The sequence below is a fragment of the Rhinoderma darwinii genome, chromosome 8 (assembly GCF_050947455.1).
Source record: "Rhinoderma darwinii isolate aRhiDar2 chromosome 8, aRhiDar2.hap1, whole genome shotgun sequence".
NCBI lineage: Eukaryota > Metazoa > Chordata > Amphibia > Anura > Rhinodermatidae > Rhinoderma > Rhinoderma darwinii.
In genome coordinates, this window is record NC_134694.1 from 110377148 (window position 1) to 110400660 (window position 23513).

The 23513-nt window shown below is 46.7% G+C and overlaps 1 pseudogene; it reads right to left on the reverse strand.

Annotated features, from left to right (window-relative positions):
• Positions 1–539: 539 nt before the first annotated feature.
• Positions 540–23513, reverse strand: part of LOC142660020 (3-galactosyl-N-acetylglucosaminide 4-alpha-L-fucosyltransferase FUT3-like) — a 52266-nt pseudogene continuing 29292 nt past the window's right edge.

A 23513-nucleotide genomic window follows, 5' to 3' on the forward strand; every position in this document is an offset into this window, starting at 1 on the left:
CTCATCATTTTATTCGCTTGTCTGAGGACGTACGAGCAGATTTGGCTGTGAGGGATGAATTCCTGGGTTTGTACAATGGGAAGTCGGTGTGGATGGATGCGGTTGTGTCCGGTGTGGATATGGAATTGCATATTGATGCTTCGGGAGATCATGGTTTTGGTGCATACTTTAAAGGGGAGTGGTGCGTGGCTGAGTGGCCGAGTTCCTGGAAAGAAGGTCAGTTTTTGTTGTGATATTCTGGGAGTAGCGCAGGCTATACTAAACAGACAGCTAACTCTCCTCCAGTCGTGTGACTGCTACGTAATTTGGTGTTGCAGTGTTTGCTTTTGAATGCTAGTTTTGTGGCAGTTCATGTTCCAGGAATTGTCAATGACATTGCTGATTCTCCTTCTCGGGTTCGGTGGGACAGGTTCCGCAGGCTGGAGCCGGGTGCGGAGCAGCTTGGGAAGTCCTGTCCCCGTTGGCTGTCGGACATGATCTTGGGGTGTCGTCAGCATTGATACAACGGATGGTGAGTACTAATACTTGGGATACATATTTCAGAGTGTGGGCTCGTTGACCCGGCAGGTGGGAATGCATGAGTCGGAGGATGGTTTGGTGCCTTTGCTATTGTACTTTGTTGGTTTCTCTTTCAGTGAAGTGGCATCTTTCTCAGTAGCTTCACAGCGGGTGGCCGCTGTAGCTTGAGGGTATGATCACACGCTTAACAAAAAACGTCTGAAAATATGGAGCTGTTTTCAAGGGAATACAGCTCCTGATTTTCAGAAGTTTTTTGAGCAACTCACATTTTCTGCTGCGTATTTCACAGTGTTTTCACTGCGTTTTTTTATGGCCGTTTTTGGAGCTGTTTTCAATAGACTCTATGAGAAACGGCTCCAAAAACGTCCCAAGAAGTGTCCTGCACTTCTTTTGACGAGCCGTCATTTTACGCGCCGTATTTTGACAGCGACACGTAAAATAAAAGCTCGTGGGAACAGAACATCGTAATTCCCATTGAAAGCAATGAGCAGATGTTTGTAGGCGTATTAGGGGCATTTTTCAGGCATAATTAGAGGCGTAAAACGCCCGAATTACGTCTGAAAATAGGCCGTGTGAACATACCCTTATGGTGTAAATTAAGGGGCGTTGTGGATGTCACCAAGTCCTTTTTAATTAAGCAGGCCCTGAATGGTTATTGGAAACAGGGTGATTGGTGATTCGGTTCTCGTAGGCCTGTTCCTTTTGAGTTGTTGGGGTCTTTGAGTATGTGTTTTGAGAAGGTGTGCTCATCTTCTTACGAGGTATGTTTGTTTCGGGCTGCTTTCTTATTGGCGTTTTTTGGAGCATTTAGAATTTCTGAGTTGGTGGTGCAAAGTGGGTCAGTATTTGGTGGTTTGTTGTTGTCTGATGCGAGGATTGAGGCTGGGAACAAGTCCTGTGTGACTCGAAGGTCAAAAACAGATTAGGTTGTTGGGCGTATGAGGGTTGTATTAACACGGTTAGAGTTAGAGTTAGAGTTAGATTTTATTTGTGTGGTGCGGTTCTTGGGGGGGGGGGCGTCCACGGGAAGGCGCACCCCTTTTGGTTCACGTGGATGCCAGTTTTCTATTGTTTTACCAGTTTGTTGCTGTATTTGGTAAATGTGTGGCTTCATTGGGTCTGGATGCTCGGGAATATTGTTCTCATTCTTTCCGGATTGGGGTGCCACGGAGGCATCTTGTTGGGGGCTGGCTAACTCTGTGATTATGAGAATCGGGCGGTGGGAATCCGCCAAGTTTAAGGGTTATGTTTGCCCTCCGCTGTTGTGTTAATGGAGGACTTGGGGCTGGTTATGCATGAGATTCCTGTGGTAGTTGCATGTTATATTCTGATTTGATGTCTTTCAGGTGCTGAAGTTTGCTTGGCATGGATTGTCGGCCACTCCTACGTCTATTGCGAAATGGCGGTATTGTGGTGAGGCACCAGGATTTAGAGATTGCGTCTACAGTCTCACAGGAGCGATGGGGTGCACCTAAACACTATCGGCATTGATATCTGGTGTCTGGGTTTGCAGGAGAGTTTGGAACGCGTCCTTCAGGTGTGGTGGGACAGCTGACAGTAAGGTGTCACTGTAGTCCGTCTGTGGCAGGGAGAGGGGGTCCTTGGAGGCACAAAATTGATGGCCAGGTGCACGAAAATGGATCATGCATCGGATTTGTGTAAAATACAACAAGTGGAGTTCCTGGGGGGACGGAGTCTCCAGGAGCAGTTTGAGAAGGTGTATACGGTGCTTTTGGGCCAGGTGCGGACGGCTAAGGGCAAAAGATATTTAATCCACTTAGAAAATGGGGATTAGAATGGAGACTGCCTTCAAAGATCTTTTTTCCTCCCCATAAGCTAGATGGATAGAGCAGGGTAAAATGTTGAGGAATGTTTTGGATATTTTGCATGACATTTTATGCATAGGTTATTATATGTTATTTATATTTTATTATTATGCTGAAATTGCATATTGATGTTATTTATAAAATATTGTATAATGCGGCTGCTATGTCCTTTCACCACATAAGTAGTTCGAGTCTAAGGGTATGTTCACACGACAGCGTCGGTAACGGCTGAAATTACGGGGATGTTTCCGCCTGAAAACATCCCCGTAATTTCAGCCGTAATGGCATGTGCAGGTGCTTGAACGCCGCGTCCATTACGGACGTAATTGGCGCTGCTATTCATTGGAGTCAATGAATAACGGCTCCAATTACGGCCAAAGAAGTGACAGGTCACTTCTTTGACGCGGGCGTCTATTTACGCGCCGTCTTTTGACAGCGTCTTTTTCATAAATAGACGCCCGCGCCAAAGAAGTGTCCTGTCACTTCTTGGGACGTAATTGGAGCCGTTATTCATTGACTCTAATGAAAAGCAGCGCCAATTACGTCCGTAATGGACGCGACGTTCAAGCGCCTGCACATGCCGTTACGGCTGAAATGACGGGGCTGTTTTCTCCTGAAAACAGCCCCGTAATTTCGGCCGTTACGGACGCTGTCGTGTGAACATACCGTTAAAATCAGAGGCTGGTATCCCTTGAAAACAGCTCCGTAATTTTCAGCCATTTTTACTTGTGCGTGTAAAACTACCCTTAATCATTAAGGGATGGTGGGAGTCAGAAGTAAGGACTTGACAGTATTCTATGCTTTAAAGTCAAACACTTCAGAGACATTTATCCTATTACGTCTCTTCAGAAACAGGTTTTGGTGACACAACGCGGTCCACTCCTTATATACATAATAATCCTGTGAAAGACTTTGTATTTACAACCCTATTACATTCACTCCTTTATATGATCTTCCTAGCAGGTGTCTCACTGATGTGTTTACCCTCACCACAGAACAGGGACCTCACTCGTGAACTTTCAGTCATCTTTTTCTGAATAATACAGGGCTATTTTTGTCTTTCGGAGTAGAAAAATGTCTTCTGACCTTCTCCCCCAGATAACTGACACTCACTCCCTATATCTCTCTTAGGCCCAGTTCACATTGAATTTTTTGCGCTGATTTTGAAGCGGAAACTGCTTCCGAATCAGCAACAAAAAACGTCCGAAACTGCCTTCCATTGATTTCAATGGGAGGCAGACGCGTTTATTTTCTGTGGCGGTTTTTAGCCACTCGCGGTAAAATAAAAGCGGTTCCGCCACTGACCTCCCATTGAAATCAATGGGAGGCAGAGAAAGCATTTTTAGTAGAACAAGAAAACTCTGTGTGAACAGGGCCTTATATACTCTTCTCTCTACAGAAATGAGTCGATGTGTTCCTCTTACATTTATATCTTTATATCAGACCAAAATCTTTCTGACCGACTAAATAAAATAGCTTGCAGGTTGACAGGCCATGTATTCAACATAAAAAAACTGGACACTGGAAACAAATTAACTTTTAATTGTGGGTTGACTCGGGGGTCGGCCACAGTTATTTATTAACATATAAAATTGTTTAACATAAAACATACCACATAACCTCAGTCTACAGGTTCCCGTATGCCGAGCAGTCCTTTGCGGAGCATGTAGGTAGACTGTTTATCATATAACCCTCCAACTGTGACAATTGAACCATACAGGAAGAAAATATACAACATAAAACAAAATTTGGGAAAATGTACATAGTATATACCGTTTTTTTTAATGTATTTATCTATTCATTATTTTTATTTTTTTTATTTTTTAAAAAAGAACGCCAAACCCATCCAAAAGAGGGGAGGGAACCAAAATGTCTCCTCACAATGAGAGGTGCAAGAGAGGGGAAGAACTTAAAACCCCCTAATTAACATATAAAACACCCCCTTTAGCTGCTCTGCAACTAATTCTATCCAATGACTACAACACAACCCTAACTCACTAGCTTTCCCTGGCCTCTACACAAACTACATTTAACCCCTTCACCTTTACTCAGTCAAAGGCCCTGAGTCTAAACACCTACGGGCCTACTAAATAATGGCCCTTTTCTATCCAGTTATTCAAATCTCTGTCCCCCTACTTAAGAGAAAAATGTCATCTCATCCTCTCCTCAGGCCAACCGACACCAACTGCCTATTCAAAATCACCTCGCCCTTCCTGCTCCGTTTCCCTAGCAACCAGCAGAAGTCCTACCTCCTTCACGCTAATCATCTATACTATGGCTATCCGGCCTTAACTACTTGTATGCCTAACCCCTTCCCGCAAAACGACGTGTCTGGTACGTCGCCATAACAAGTAACTTACTGCAATCCGACGTACCAGGCATGTCCTGAAGATGAATCGGGCACAGGAGCTGTGCTCACTTCGTCTTCAGCGGGTGTCAGCTGTAATATACAGCTGACATCCCGCTGCAACGGCGGCAATCGCAGTTACCGCCGATCACCATAGTTTAACCCCTTAAATGAGGCAGTCAATATAGCTCCCTCTGTACCTCACCGCCCCCCCCCCCCCGCGAGCGAATGTGGGTGCCGATGGTTGTTATGGCAACCAGGAAGCCTAACAACGGCTTTCTGGTCGGCCAGGTACAGAAGCCTATTAGGTCCTGCCCAAGGTAGGACCTAATAGGCTTAACTGTCAGTTGTAAAATGACAGTTACAATACACAGCACTACACAAGTACATACAGAAGTAGTGCAGTGTATTGTACAGGGGATCAGAAGATCAGTTCTTCAAGTCCCCAGGTAAGTAAAAAAGAAATATATACCCTGATGTACTCTGCACAGCTTACATATACCCTAATGTACTCTGCACAGCTTACATATACCCTGATGTACTCTGCACATATTACATATACCCTGAGGTACTGCACACACCTTACATATACCGTGATGCACTCCGCACAGCTTAGGGCCAGTTCACCACAGCGTTGGCTTTCCGTTATGGGGTTCCGTCTGAGGTTTCCGTAGGGTGAACCCTGCAACGGAAAGTCAAACTGAAACCACAGCTTCCGTTTCCGTCACCATTGATATCAATGGTGACGGAAACATTGCTAATGGTTTCCGTTCGTCATCATTCCGGCAGGTTTCCGTTTTAATGACTGAATCAATAGCGCAGTCGACTCCGAATGGTGACGAACGGAAACCATTAGCAATGTTTCCGTCACCATTGATATCAATGGTGATGGAAACGGAAGCTGTGGTTTCAGTTTGACTTTCCGTTGCGGGGTTCAACCGACGGAAACCTCAGACGGAACCCCGGAACGGAAAGCGAACAGTGATGTGAACAGGCCCTTACTTATACCCTGATGTACTCCGCACAGTTTACATATACCCTGATGTACTTCGCACAGCTTACATATACCCTGATGTACTCCGCACAGTTTACATATACCCTGATGTACTCCGCACAGCTTACATATACCCTGATGTACTCCGCACAGTTTACATATACCCTGATGTACTCCGCACAGCTTACATATACCCTGATGTACTCCACCCAGCTTACATACTGTATACCCTGATGTACTCCTCACAGCTTACATATACCCTGATGTACTTCGCCAAGCTTACCTATACCCTGATTCACTCCGCACAGATTACATATACCCTGATGTACTCCGCACAGCTTACATATACCCTGATGGACTCCGCACAGCTTACATATACCCTGATGGACTCCGCACAGATTACATATACCGTGATGTACTCCGCACAGCTTACATATACCCTGATGTACTCCGCACAGCTTACATATACCCTGATGTACTCCGCACAGCTTACATATACCCTGATGTACTCCTCACATATTACATATACCCTGGTGTACTCCTCACATGTTACATATACCCTGATGTACTCCGCACAGCTTACATATACCCTGATGTACTCCTCACATATTACATATATCCTGATGTACTCCTCACATATTACATATACCCTGATGTACTCCTCACATATTACATATATCCTGATGTACTCCGCACATATTACATATACCCTGATGTACTCCTCACATATTACATATACCCTGATGTACTCCTCACATATTACATATACCCTGATGTACTCCTCACATATTACATATATCCTGATGTACTCCGCACAGCTTACATATACCCTGATGTACTCCTCACATATTACATATACCCTGATGTACTCCTCACATATTACATATACCCTGATGTACTCCTCACATATTACATATACCCTGATGTACTCCTCACATATTACATATATCCTGATGTACTCCTCACAGCTTACATATACCCTGATGTACTCCGCACAGCTTACATATACCCTGATGTACTCCGCACAGCTTACATATACCCTGATGTACTCCTCACATATTACATATACCCTGATGTACTCCTCACATATTACATATATCCTGATGTACTCCGCACAGTTTACGTATACCCTGATGTACTCCTCACAGCTTACATATACTCTGATGTACTCTGCACAGCTTACATATACCCTGATGTACTCTGCACAGCTTACATATACCCTGATGTACTCCACCCAGCTTACATATACCCTGATGTACTCTGCACAGCTTACATATACCCTGATGTACTCCGCACAGCTTACATATACCCTGATGTACTCCGCACAGCTTACATATACCCTGATGTACTCCTCACATATAACATATATCCTGATGTACTCCGCACATATTACATATACCCTGATGTACTCCACCCAGCTTACATATACCCTGATGTACTCTGCACAGCTTACATATACCCTGATGTACTCCGCACAGCTTACATATACCCTGATGTACTCCGCACAGCTTACATATACCCTGATGTACTCCTCACATATTACATATATCCTGATGTACTCCACACATGTTACATATACCCTGATGTACTCCGCACAGCTTACATATACCCTGATGTACTCTCCCCAGCTTACATATACCCTGATCTACTCCGCACAGCTTACATATACCCTGATGTACTTCGCCAAGCTTACATATACCCTGATGTACTCCGCACAGATTACATATACCCTGATGCACTCCGCACAGCTTACATATACCCTGATGCACTCCGCACAGCTTACATATACCCTGATGTACTCCGCACAGCTTACATATACCCTGATGTACTCCGCACAGCTTACATATACCCTGATGTACTCCGCACAGCTTACATATACCCTGAAGTACTCTGCACAGCGTACATATACCCTGATGTACTTCGCCAAGCTTACATATACCCCGATGTACTGCACACAGCTTACCTATACCCTGATGCACTCCGCACAGCTTACATATAACCTGATGTACTCCGCACAGCTTACATATACCCTGATGTACTCCGCACAGCTTACATATACCCTGATGTACTCCGCACAGCTTACATATACCCTGATGTACTCCTCACATATTACATATACCCTGATGTACTCATCACATATTACATATATCCTGATGTACTCCGCACAGTTTACGTATACCCTGATGTACTCCGCAAAGCTTACATATACACTAATGTACTCCGCACAGCTTACATATACCCTGATGTACTCCGCACAGCTTACATATACCCTGATGTACTCCACCCAGCTTACATATACCCTGATGTACTCCGCACAGCTTACATATACCCTGATGTACTCCTCACATATTACATATACCCTGATGTACTCCGCACAGCTTACTTATACCCTGATGTAGTCCACACAGTGTACATATACCATGATGTACTCCACACAGTTTACATATACCATGATGTACTCCTCACAGATTATGTATACCCTGATGTACTCCTCACATATTACATATACCCTGATGTACTCCTCACAGATTACATATACCCTGATGTACCCCTCACATATTACATATACCCTGATGTACTCCTCACATATTACATATACCCTGATGTACTCCGCACAGCTTACATATACCCTGATGTACTTCGCCAAGCTTACATATACCCGATGTACTGCATACAGCTTACCTATACCCTGATGCACTCCGCACAGCTTACATATACCCTGATGTACTCCGCACAGCTTACATATACCCTGATGTACTCCACAAGGCTTACATATACCCTGATGCACTCCGCACAGCTTACATATACCCTGATGTACTCCACAAGGCTTACATATACCCTGATGTACTCCGCACAGCTTACATATACCCTGATGTACTCCGCACAGCTTACTTATACCCTGATGTAGTCCACACAGTGTACATATACCATGATGTACTCCACACAGTTTACATATACCATGATGTACTCCTCACAGATTACGTATACCCTGATGTACTCCTGACATATTACATATACCCTGATGTACTCCTCACAGATTACATATACCCTGATGTACTCCTCACATATTACATATACCCTGATGTACTCCTCACATATTACATATACCCTGATGTACTCCGCACAGCTTACATATACCCTGATGTACTTCGCCAAGCTTACATATACCCCGATGTACTGCACACAGCTTACCTATACCCTGATGCACTCCGCACAGCTTACCTATACCCTGATGCACTCCGCACAGCTTACATATAACCTGATGTACTCCGCACAGCTTACATATACCCTGATGTACTCCGCACAGCTTACGTATACCCTGATGTACTCCTCACATATTACATATACCCTGATGTACTCCTCACATATTACATATATCCTGATGTACTCCGCACATATTACATATACCCTGATGTACTCCGCACAGCTTACTTATACCCTGATGTAGTCCACACAGTGTACATATACCATGATGTACTCCACACAGTTTACATATACCATGATGTACTCCTCACAGATTACGTATACCCTGATGTACTCCTCACATATTACATATACCCTGATGTACTCCTCACAGATTACATATACCCTGATGTACTCCTCACATATTACATATACCCTGATGTACTCCTCACATATTACATATACCCTGATGTACTCCGCACAGCTTACATATACCCTGATGTACTTCGCCAAGCTTACATATACCCCGATGTACTGCACACAGCTTACCTATACCCTGATGCACTCCGCACAGCTTACATATACCCTGATGTACTCCACCCAGCTTACATATACCCTGATGTACTCCGCACAGCTTACATATACCCTGATGTACTCCTCACATATTACATATACCCTGATGTACTCCGCACAGCTTACTTATACCCTGATGTAGTCCACACAGTGTACATATACCATGATGTACTCCTCACAGATTACGTATACCCTGATGTACTCCTCACAGATTACGTATACCCTGATGTACTCCTGACATATTACATATACCCTGATGTACTCCTCACAGATTACATATACCCTGATGTACTCCTCACATATTACATATACCCTGATGTACTCATCACATATTACATATATCCTGATGTACTCCGCACAGTTTACGTATACCCTGATGTACTCCGCACAGCTTACATATACCCTGATGTACTCCGCACAGCTTACATATACCCTGATGTACTCCACCCAGCTTACATATACCCTGATGTACTCCGCACAGCTTACATATACCCTGATGTACTCCTCACATATTACATATACCCTGATGTACTCCGCACAGCTTACTTATACCCTGATGTAGTCCACACAGTGTACATATACCATGATGTACTCCACACAGTTTACATATACCATGATGTACTCCTCACAGATTATGTATACCCTGATGTACTCCTCACATATAACATATACCCTGATGTACTCCTCACAGATTACATATACCCTGATGTACCCCTCACATATTACATATACCCTGATGTACTCCTCACATATTACATATACCCTGATGTACTCCGCACAGCTTACATATACCCTGATGTACTTCGCCAAGCTTACATATACCCTGATGTACTCCTCACATATTACATATACCCCGATGTACTGCACACAGCTTACCTATACCCTGATGCACTCCGCACAGCTTACATATACCCTGATGTACTCCGCACAGCTTACATATACCCTGATGTACTCCACAAGGCTTACATATACCCTGATGCACTCCGCACAGCTTACATATACCCTGATGTACTCCACAAGGCTTACATATACCCTGATGTACTCCGCACAGCTTACTTATACCCTGATGTAGTCCACACAGTGTACATATACCATGATGTACTCCACACAGTTTACATATACCATGATGTACTCCTCACAGATTACGTATACCCTGATGTACTCCTGACATATTACATATACCCTGATGTACTCCTCACAGATTACATATACCCTGATGTACTCCTCACATATTACATATACCCTGATGTACTCCTCACATATTACATATACCCTGATGTACTCCGCACAGCTTACATATACCCTGATGTACTTCGCCAAGCTTACATATACCCCGATGTACTGCACACAGCTTACCTATACCCTGATGCACTCCGCACAGCTTACCTATACCCTGATGCACTCCGCACAGCTTACATATAACCTGATGTACTCCGCACAGCTTACATATACCCTGATGTACTCCGCACAGCTTACTTATACCCTGATGTAGTCCACACAGTGTACATATACCATGATGTACTCCACACAGTTTACATATACCATGATGTACTCCTCACAGATTACGTATACCCTGATGTACTCCTGACATATTACATATACCCTGATGTACTCCTCACAGATTACATATACCCTGATGTACTCCTCACATATTACATATACCCTGATGTACTCCTCACATATTACATATACCCTGATGTACTCCGCACAGCTTACATATACCCTGATGTACTTCGCCAAGCTTACATATACCCCGATGTACTGCACACAGCTTACCTATACCCTGATGCACTCCGCACAGCTTACCTATACCCTGATGCACTCCGCACAGCTTACATATAACCTGATGTACTCCGCACAGCTTACATATACCCTGATGTACTCCGCACAGCTTACATATACCCTGATGTACTCCTCACATATTACATATACCCTGATGTACTCCTCACATATTACATATATCCTGATGTACTCCGCACATATTACATATACCCTGATGTACTCCGCACAGCTTACTTATACCCTGATGTAGTCCACACAGTGTACATATACCATGATGTACTCCACACAGTTTACATATACCATGATGTACTCCTCACAGATTACGTATACCCTGATGTACTCCTCACATATTACATATACCCTGATGTACTCCTCACAGATTACATATACCCTGATGTACTCCTCACATATTACATATACCCTGATGTACTCCTCACATATTACATATACCCTGATGTACTCCGCACAGCTTACATATACCCTGATGTACTTCGCCAAGCTTACATATACCCCGATGTACTGCACACAGCTTACCTATACCCTGATGCACTCCGCACAGCTTACATATAACCTGATGTACTCCGCACAGCTTACATATACCCTGATGTACTCCGCACAGCTTACATATACCCTGATGTACTCCTCACATATTACATATACCCTGATGTACTCATCACATATTACATATATCCTGATGTACTCCGCACAGTTTACGTATACCCTGATGTACTCCGCACAGCTTACATATACCCTGATGTACTCCACCCAGCTTACATATACCCTGATGTACTCCGCACAGCTTACATATACCCTGATGTACTCCTCACATATTACATATACCCAGAAGAGGCTGGACGCAGCTGCAGGCTTGAGGGAAGCCGACATGACCGTCCTGGTAGGGAAAGGGTTAATGTTAAGAGGTGAGGGAAAGGTGAAGGAGCTGAAGGAGGGACGGGGAGGAGCTAGGGGGGACGGGGGGGCCGTTACTGCGCTTCCCGCTGTTTCTCGGCATTGAGCCGGAAGCAGCGGGAGGAGTAATACACAAGAAGCAAAGCTCCCCGTTGCCCGGCTTTTTAGTATGGCAGAGGCCCTGATTTTAGAGCGGCTGCGTGCCGCTGCTGTGCACCACGGTCCCGGATGGCTGGAGGAGACCGTGGCTGCATTAACGCGGATCCCGGACGCCGTTTCGCCACGTCGGGCACGGCGTTCGGGGTCTGTTGTAAGGGACAGGCTCCCCTCCCCCGGCCCCCCTACGAGCATGGCTATGGCGGCGGGGGGGGAGTCGGCAACAACCGCTCCTGCGCTGGGCAGGCAGAGAGCGGTAGCAGGGGTGACGGCGATGCAGGCTGTGTCGACCCGTCCCTCTCGGCGGTCCCGACCTCCAGAGCGCCTGAGTCCGGAGGTAGTCCCGCGGACACGGCGTCGCAGAGGGAGCCCGATCCCGGACGCTGCAGGCCAGGCAGCTGGGAGGACCGCCCCTTCCCAGGCCCTGCGTCCTGGCAGGAATCCCAGGCCGCGACGGGGTCCGGCGGTAAGCAGGGAGTCGCAGGCCGGGCTCCCTGTCACCCCTCCCCCATCAGATGGAAGATGTCGAGAGCAAGGTACGGCCGCCCCGCATGGTGATGTTCCGGCCAGGGGGCAGGCTTCGTCAGGATCGTCTAGACGGACGACTAGATCTGCAGCGACGTCGAGGCAACAGGTCCGGTCGGAAGTCTGGGTCCCGGCGGTCGGGCGGCAGGTTGCCGGCCCATCGGTCAGCGCGTCCTCATCCCCTTTCCGAAGAGGTCGTTGGGAGGGACAGTCGTCGGCGAGAGAAGAACTGGAGGAAGGTGAACTGGACGTCTATCGTCGAGGTCAGGATGGTCCGGCTGACGGGAACACAGCGCCTGTGCAGCCCGGTGAGTGTATAACTCCATTATTGTCTTATCCAGCGATTTTTATGTCGGGTGTCGGCGGGGGGGCTGCTAGCATAGCATCGGGGGCCGGTAGTGGCGCGGGCGGACGCGACGGAGCGGGTTTGGCAGATTTAGTGGGTTGCTTACGGGAGCTGGTGGGGCGCCTGGATAGGGCCGCGGCGCCGGTAGTAACGGAAGTGTCCCCTGCGGTAGTTTGGGAAGGCCCCAGGGAAGTGGGATCGTTGCAGGCGCGTCCTGTGGTGGCGGTTAGAGAGGCGGTCGCGGTGTCGGTGCAGACTGAGGCACAGAAGGACGGCGATCGAGTGCGCATGGACGATCGTGCTCGGGGGGAGGTGTATGTTTGTTTTGAGGGTCCGTTGGGGGCGCATTTAAAGCAGGAGGTGCGTGATCGGATCTGGAAAGATGAATATGTTGAAATTTTTTCTCTCTTGCCGCTGGCTAAATTCAATTTGGATAAGAGCAAGCGGGATGAGAGTAAAAAGGACGAGGAGGAACGGCGGCGGTATAGGCTTATCCCGCAGACGTTCGTTAATTGGTCGCAGGCGTTCGCCATATTGGCTAGTGTGATAGGGGAAAAGGCGCCGGAAAATTGTTCGGCGTTATTTTGTTATTTTGATGCTATTGGGGAGGCTCATAGGGCGTATGGGGGTCAGGCGTGGCTGCGATATGATGAGCAATTCCGTCAGCGGAAGGCGGTTCGGCCGGCGATTCGGTGGGACCAGAAGGATATTGCTCTCTGGTTACGGGTTACGGCTCCGGTTAGGCAGCCCTTTCCCGGGAGCGGTGGCCAGGGAGGCCAGACTAGTCAGAGTGGACCAAGCGGCGGGGGAAAGGCGGGGTTTTGCTGGCAATTCAATGAAGGCCAGTGCAAGTTCGGGGCCACGTGCAAGTTCAAGCACGTGTGCTCCGAGTGTAATGGGGCATCACACGGGGCGGCAAAATGTCTGCGGAAAAAGAGGTCCGGGAACCAGCACGGGGCTGGTCAAGGGGGTGTCGCCGGTGAGGGTGGAAAGGATGGCCCCTTATCTAAATGAGTATCCGGATAGGGCGGCAGCTAAGTTGCTTTATGAAGGGTTTAGTGTTGGTTTTGTTATTCCTCCGCCTCCTTATGAGGTTCCGGTTACGCGGAGAAATTTAAAATCGGCTTACTTGCATGCGGAAGTCGTGTCGGAAAAGTTGTTAAAAGAAGTTTCGTTGGGGCGCATGTCGGGGCCATTTGTGGAGTCGCCGGTGAAAGATTTAGTTGTGTCCCCTTTGGGTATTGTCCCTAAACGCGAGCCCGGAAAGTTTCGTTTGATTCAACATTTATCGTATCCCAAAGGTTCGTCGGTAAATGACGGGATTGATCACGAGTTGTGTTCCGTAGTTTATACCTCATTCGATAAGGCGGTGGGGTTAGTGCGGGCTGCGGGTCCGGGGGCGCTGCTAGCAAAAACCGACATCGAGGCGGCGTTCAGGTTGTTGCCGGTGCATCCAGAAAGCCAACGGCTGTTGGGTTGTTTTTGGAATGGGGCCTTTTACGTGGATCGGTGCCTTCCGATGGGGTGTTCTCTTTCTTGTGCATACTTCGAGGCGTTTAGTAGCTTCGTGGAGTGGGTAACGAGGGGAGTATCCGGGGTCGATTCGTTGATCCATTACTTAGATGATTTTTTGTGCGTTGGCCCGGGGGGTTCGCCGGTTTGCGGTAACTTGCTTCATGCCCTGCAGAAGGTGGCGAGGGATTTTGGGATCCCTTTGGCGCCGGAAAAAACGGAGGGCCCGGTAGCGACGATTTGTTTCTTGGGAATCGAAATTGACTCGGTGGCAATGGAGTGTCGGCTCCCGGCGGATAAGCTGGGTTCTTTGAGGCTGGAGGTGCGACGGGCTTGTAGAAGGAAGAAAATGTCGCTGAGGGAGCTTCAGTCGCTGCTGGGGAAGTTGAATTTCGCCTGCCGGATTATGCCGATGGGGAGGGTGTTTGGTAGAAGGTTGGCGGCGGCAACGGCGGGAGTGCGGGCGCCGCATCATTTTGTGAGGCTCAAGGAGGAGCACCGAGCTGATCTTCAGGTTTGGGATGACTTCTTGGGCCAGTACAATGGTCGCTCGCTATGGATGGCCCCAGCGCAGGATACGAGTGATCTGAATATTTTCACGGATGCGGCTGGGGCGGGTGGCTTTGGAGCTTACGGGGGAGGTCCGTGGTGCGCAGGTCAATGGCCGGCTAGCTGGGTGTCCAGTGGATTGACGCGGAATCTGGCCCTGCTCGAGCTGTTTCCCATCGTGGTGGCGGCTACCATTTGGGGGGACAGGCTCAGGGATAAGAAGGTCCGTTTTTACTGCGACAACATGGGGGTGGTGCTTGCCATTAATAACATCACGGCGTCCTCTCCTCCGGTAGTTCAATTGTTGCGACATTTAGTGTTGGTGTGTTTGTCGCTGAACGCGTGGGTGGTGGCGGTGCATGTCCCGGGTGTACGGAATTGTGTTGCTGATGCTCTTTCTCGCTCGCAGTGGGACCGGTTTCGGCAATTGGCCCCGGGAGCGGAACGTCTCGGTTTGGCGTGTCCGGATCATCTATGGGATCTGGTATCGGTCCCGTAGAGCAGCTGTTACAAAGGTCTTTGGCGCGCACGACGTGGAGGGCTTATGCTGCTTGTTGGAGGCAGTGGGAGGAGTGGGTAAGAGAGTTGGGTGATGTTAATACGGATAGAGACAGGTTGGTGGCACTTTTGTATTGGTTAGGGGATGCCTGGGAGGGGGGGTTTTCAGTAGCGAAGGTGAACCGGTTTATATCCGCGGTGGCGTTTGGGCTTAAGTTGCGGGGCTTGCGGGATGTATCGAAGGAATTTCTGGTATCGCAGGCTTTGAAGGGGTTGCGCAGAGGTAGGGTGGAGGCGGATAGTAGAAGGCCGGTGTCGTTTGCTTTGCTGGGCTTGTTGGGCGGTTCATTGGCATCGGTATGTCGTTCTTCAGATGAAATAGATTTGTTTCGGTTGGCTTTCTCGTTGGCGTTCTTCGGAGCATTTAGAATAGGTGAGTTGGTGTCGCCAAGTACTAAACAGGCAGGGGGGCTGAGATCTGGGGAGGTGAGCCTTTTTGCAGATCGGTTGGAGGTATGGTTGCGTAGATCAAAAACTGACCAATTAGGGAAGGGAAAACTGATAGTTTTGTTCGCTCTCCCGGGGTCGGTCATGTGCCCAGTAGAGTGCATGCGGGGTTTTACAAAAAACAGGGGGTCTCCAGATTTGCCTTTGTTACGTCATGTGGACGGGTCGTTCTTGTCCAGGTTTCAGTTTGGAGCTGTTTTTAAAAAATGTTTGACGGCGGTTGGGGTTGCGGCAGGCTCATATTCATCTCATTCCTTCCGGATTGGCGCAGCAACGGAAGCAGGGCGCTGGGGGTTGGATGATGAGGGGGTGAGGCGTATTGGTCGTTGGGAGTCAAAAAGGTTTAAGTCCTATGTCCGCCCCCATATGTTGTAATTTTGTTGTTTATGCTTGCAAATGTTATATGGTGGTGCCTAACTGTGTTTTCCGTTTCAGATTCGCCTCCTTGTCTGGTGTGGTTGATGGGTCATTCGTACGTGCACTGGGGGGCTTTGAGGGCGGACGTCCGCCCGGATGGTCGCCAGTTGCGCATTCCGCGACAGGATGCGGTTGTGCATTGGCTGGGGTTTAGAGGTATGTCGTGGAACAGGGTGTTGGCGGAATTCCAGACATATGTGCGGCTTGATAGGGTTCCGGAGGTTTTAGTGTTGCACGTGGGTGGGAATGACTTAGGAGTCCGCCCTTTTCGTGAGTTGGTGCGGGATATCAAACATGATTTGTTGTGTTTGTGGGTATCTTATCCCAAGTTGGTGGTAGTGTGGTCGGACATAGTCCCAAGGAAGCATTGGCGGTTAGCTAGATCGGTGGAGAGAGTCAATAAGGCTCGGATAAAAGTTAACCGGGCGGTGTCCCGTTTTGTGGCAAAGAACGGGGGCATTTGCGTGAGGCATAGGGATTTGGAGTCAGGATTGGGGAATTTCTGGAGGAGTGACGGGGTTCATCTGACCGAGGTTGGCATTGATATTTGGAGCTTGGCTATAGCAGAAGGCATAGAAAGGGCGGTGGTGGTGTGGAGGAACTCACAGGCTTAAGGTGGTCAAGGCCTGTTTCGCGGTGGCGGGGGGAGTCCTTGAGGCCAGTCAGTACAAAATGGTGGGGGGGTCGCATCGGGGGTATGCGTCCCCCAAAAAAGGTACATGGTTGAAGACTTCATCGGGTGTTATCCCTTTGAAGTGGTCTTCTGGTAGAAGGTATGTCACTTGAAGGCTTCATCGGGTGTTATCCCTTTGAAGTGGACTTCTAGTGGTCGGTATATCACTTGAGGGCTTCAACGGGTGTTATCCCCTTGAAGTGGACTTCTAGTGGTTGGAGCCATCTGCAGAGGTGAACGGTGCTTCCGAGCTGGTTTACGGCTGGAGGTAATTAGTGGTTTGCAGATGGCTAATTCGGTGTGTTCTTGAAAGGAACATCTGAAGGGGCTTCAAGGACTTCCTCTGCTCGGGTTAATGTTAACGTTTAATTGTTATTTATGATTCTGACCCATGTTGGGTCATGTGAATTATTAGGAGGAATTCTCTGGTGGATTCCTAACTAGTTATCCGAATGTTTCGGATTTAAATTGTTTTTATAAAACTGTGAAATTAATAAACGGCTGCTGTGGCCATTTCACATCCAACCTCGGTGTCATGTGTCGTTACTAAATGGGGGTGGGGGATAGTATGGTTTAAGGTTAACACACGACTCTACCTAGGCAGGTCAAGAAGAGGCTGGACGCAGCTGCAGGCTTGAGGGAAGCCGACATGACCGTCCTGGTAGGGAAAGGGTTAATGTTAAGAGGTGAGGGAAAGGTGAAGGAGCTGAAGGAGGGACGGGGAGGAGCTAGGGGGGACGGGGGGGCCGTTACTGCGCTTCCCGCTGTTTCTCGGCATTGAGCCGGAAGCAGCGGGAGGAGTAATACACAAGAAGCAAAGCTCCCACCCTCCCACCCTTGTTTTGTTACTCCTTAGGTCTTCTGTACGTCCGTATATGAGCGTTGTGTTTTATTTTGTGTGTTTATTTAACATGTTTTTCTTTTTTCCGGAGTAGGTTCTGTTGTCATGGCAGCTGGCGGGGGGAGTCCTTGAGGCCAGTCAGTACAAAATGGTGGGGGGGTCGCATCGGGGGTATGCGTCCCCCAAAAAAGGTACATGGTTGAAGACTTCATCGGGTGTTATCCCTTTGAAGTGGTCTTCTGGTAGAAGGTATGTCACTTGAAGGCTTCATCGGGTGTTATCCCTTTGAAGTGGACTTCTAGTGGTCGGTATATCACTTGAGGGCTTCAACGGGTGTTATCCCCTTGAAGTGGACTTCTAGTGGTTGGAGCCATCTGCAGAGGTGAACGGTGCTTCCGAGCTGGTTTACGGCTGGAGGTAATTAGTGGTTTGCAGATGGCTAATTCGGTGTGTTCTTGAAAGGAACATCTGAAGGGGCTTCAAGGACTTCCTCTGCTCGGGTTAATGTTAACGTTTAATTGTTATTTATGATTCTGACCCATGTTGGGTCATGTGAATTATTAGGAGGAATTCTCTGGTGGATTCCTAACTAGTTATCCGAATGTTTCGGATTTAAATTGTTTTTATAAAACTGTGAAATTAATAAACGGCTGCTGTGGCCATTTCACATCCAACCTCGGTGTCATGTGTCGTTACTAAATGGGGGTGGGGGATAGTATGGTTTAAGGTTAACACACGACTCTACCTAGGCAGGTCATGATGTACTCCGCACAGCTTACATATACCCTGATGTAGTCCACACAGTGTACATATACCATGATGTACTCCACACAGTTTACATATACCATGATGTACTCCTCACAGATTATGTATACCCTGATGTACTCCTCACATATTACATATACCCTGATGTACTCCTCACAGATTACATATACCCTGATGTACCCCTCACATATTACATATACCCTGATGTACTCCTCACATATTACATATACCCTGATGTACTCCGCACAGCTTACATATACCCTGATGTACTTCGCCAAGCTTACATATACCCTGATGTACTCCTCACATATTACATATACCCCGATGTACTGCACACAGCTTACCTATACCCTGATGCACTCCGCACAGCTTACATATACCCTGATGTACTCCGCACAGCTTACATATACCCTGATGTACTCCACAAGGCTTACATATACCCTGATGCACTCCGCACAGCTTACATATACCCTGATGTACTCCACAAGGCTTACATATACCCTGATGTACTCCGCACAGCTTACATATACCCTGATGTACTCCGCACAGCTTACTTATACCCTGATGTAGTCCACACAGTGTACATATACCCTGATGTACTCCACAAGGCTTACATATACCCTGATGTACTCCGCACAGCTTACATATACCATGATGTACTCCACACAGTTTACATATACCATGATGTACTCCTCACAGATTACGTATACCCTGATGTACTCCTGACATATTACATATACCCTGATGTACTCCTCACAGATTACATATACCCTGATGTACTCCTCACATATTACATATACCCTGATGTACTCCGCACATATTACATATACCCTGATGTACTCCGCACAGCTTACTTATACCCTGATGTAGTCCACACAGTGTACATATACCATGATGTACTCCACACAGTTTACATATACCATGATGTACTCCTCACAGATTACGTATACCCTGATGTACTCCTCACATATTACATATACCCTGATGTACTCCTCACAGATTACATATACCCTGATGTACTCCTCACATATTACATATACCCTGATGTACTCCTCACATATTACATATACCCTGATGTACTCCGCACAGCTTACATATACCCTGATGTACTTCGCCAAGCTTACATATACCCCGATGTACTGCACACAGCTTACCTATACCCTGATGCACTCCGCACAGCTTACATATAACCTGATGTACTCCGCACAGCTTACATATACCCTGATGTACTCCGCACAGCTTACATATACCCTGATGTACTCCTCACATATTACATATACCCTGATGTACTCATCACATATTACATATATCCTGATGTACTCCGCACAGTTTACGTATACCCTGATGTACTCCGCACAGCTTACATATACCCTGATGTACTCCGCACAGCTTACATATACCCTGATGTACTCCACCCAGCTTACATATACCCTGATGTACTCCGCACAGCTTACATATACCCTGATGTACTCCTCACATATTACATATACCCTGATGTACTCCGCACAGCTTACTTATACCCTGATGTAGTCCACACAGTGTACATATACCATGATGTACTCCACACAGTTTACATATACCATGATGTACTCCTCACAGATTATGTATACCCTGATGTACTCCTCACATATAACATATACCCTGATGTACTCCTCACAGATTACATATACCCTGATGTACTCCGCACAGCTTACATATACCCTGATGTACTTCGCCAAGCTTACATATACCCTGATGTACTCCTCACATATTACATATACCCCGATGTACTGCACGCAGCTTACCTATACCCTGATGCACTCCGCACAGCTTACATATACCCTGATGTACTCCGCACAGCTTACATATACCCTGATGTACTCCACAAGGCTTACATATACCCTGATGCACTCCGCACAGCTTACATATACCCTGATGTACTCCACAAGGCTTACATATACCCTGATGTACTCCGCACAGCTTACATATACCCTGATGTACTCCGCACAGCTTACTTATACCCTGATGTAGTCCACACAGTGTACATATACCATGATGTACTCCACACAGTTTACATATACCATGATGTACTCCTCACAGATTACGTATACCCTGATGTACTCCTGACATATTACATATACCCTGATGTACTCCTCACAGATTACATATACCCTGATGTACTCCTCACATATTACATATACAGTGATGTACTCCTCACATATTACATATACCCTGATGTACTCCGCACAGCTTACATATACCCTGATGTACTTCGCCAAGCTTACATATACCCCGATGTACTGCACACAGCTTACCTATACCCTGATGCACTCCGCACAGCTTACCTATACCCTGATGCACTCCGCACAGCTTACATATAACCTGATGTACTCCGCACAGCTTACATATACCCTGATGTACTCCGCACAGCTTACTTATACCCTGATGTAGTCCACACAGTGTACATATACCATGATGTACTCCACACAGTTTACATATACCATGATGTACTCCTCACAGATTACGTATACCCTGATGTACTCCTGACATATTACATATACCCTGATGTACTCCTCACAGATTACATATACCCTGATGTACTCCTCACATATTACATATACCCTGATGTACTCCTCACATATTACATATACCCTGATGTACTCCGCACAGCTTACATATACCCTGATGTACTTCGCCAAGCTTACATATACCCCGATGTACTGCACACAGCTTACCTATACCCTGATGCACTCCGCACAGCTTACCTATACCCTGATGCACTCCGCACAGCTTACATATAACCTGATGTACTCCGCACAGCTTACATATACCCTGATGTACTCCGCACAGCTTACATATACCCTGATGTACTCCTCACATATTACATATACCCTGATGTACTCCTCACATATTACATATATCCTGATGTACTCCGCACATATTACATATACCCTGATGTACTCCGCACAGCTTACTTATACCCTGATGTAGTCCACACAGTGTACATATACCATGATGTACTCCACACAGTTTACATATACCATGATGTACTCCTCACAGATTACGTATACCCTGATGTACTCCTCACATATTACATATACCCTGATGTACTCCTCACAGATTACATATACCCTGATGTACTCCTCACATTTTACATATACCCTGATGTACTCCTCACATATTACATATACCCTGATGTACTCCGCACAGCTTACATATACCCTGATGTACTTCGCCAAGCTTACATATACCCCGATGTACTGCACACAGCTTACCTATACCCTGATGCACTCCGCACAGCTTACATATAACCTGATGTACTCCGCACAGCTTACATATACCCTGATGTACTCCGCACAGCTTACATATACCCTGATGTACTCCTCACATATTACATATACCCTGATGTACTCATCACATATTACATATATCCTGATGTACTCCGCACAGTTTACGTATACCCTGATGTACTCCGCACAGCTTACATATACCCTGATGTACTCCGCACAGCTTACATATACCCTGATGTACTCCACCCAGCTTACATATACCCTGATGTACTCCGCACAGCTTACATATACCCTGATGTACTCCTCACATATTACATATACCCTGATGTACTCCGCACAGCTTACATATACCCTGATGTAGTCCACACAGTGTACATATACCATGATGTACTCCACACAGTTTACATATACCATGATGTACTCCTCACAGATTATGTATACCCTGATGTACTCCTCACATATTACATATACCCTGATGTACTCCTCACAGATTACATATACCCTGATGTACCCCTCACATATTACATATACCCTGATGTACTCCTCACATATTACATATACCCTGATGTACTCCGCACAGCTTACATATACCCTGATGTACTTCGCCAAGCTTACATATACCCTGATGTACTCCTCACATATTACATATACCCCGATGTACTGCACACAGCTTACCTATACCCTGATGCACTCCGCACAGCTTACATATACCCTGATGTACTCCGCACAGCTTACATATACCCTGATGTACTCCACAAGGCTTACATATACCCTGATGCACTCCGCACAGCTTACATATACCCTGATGTACTCCACAAGGCTTACATATACCCTGATGTACTCCGCACAGCTTACATATACCCTGATGTACTCCGCACAGCTTACTTATACCCTGATGTAGTCCACACAGTGTACATATACCCTGATGTACTCCACAAGGCTTACATATACCCTGATGTACTCCGCACAGCTTACATATACCATGATGTACTCCACACAGTTTACATATACCATGATGTACTCCTCACAGATTACGTATACCCTGATGTACTCCTGACATATTACATATACCCTGATGTACTCCTCACAGATTACATATACCCTGATGTACTCCTCAGATATTACATATACCCTGATGTACTCCGCACATATTACATATACCCTGATGTACTCCGCACAGCTTACTTATACCCTGATGTAGTCCACACAGTGTACATATACCATGATGTACTCCACACAGTTTACATATACCATGATGTACTCCTCACAGATTACGTATACCCTGATGTACTCCTCACATATTACATATACCCTGATGTACT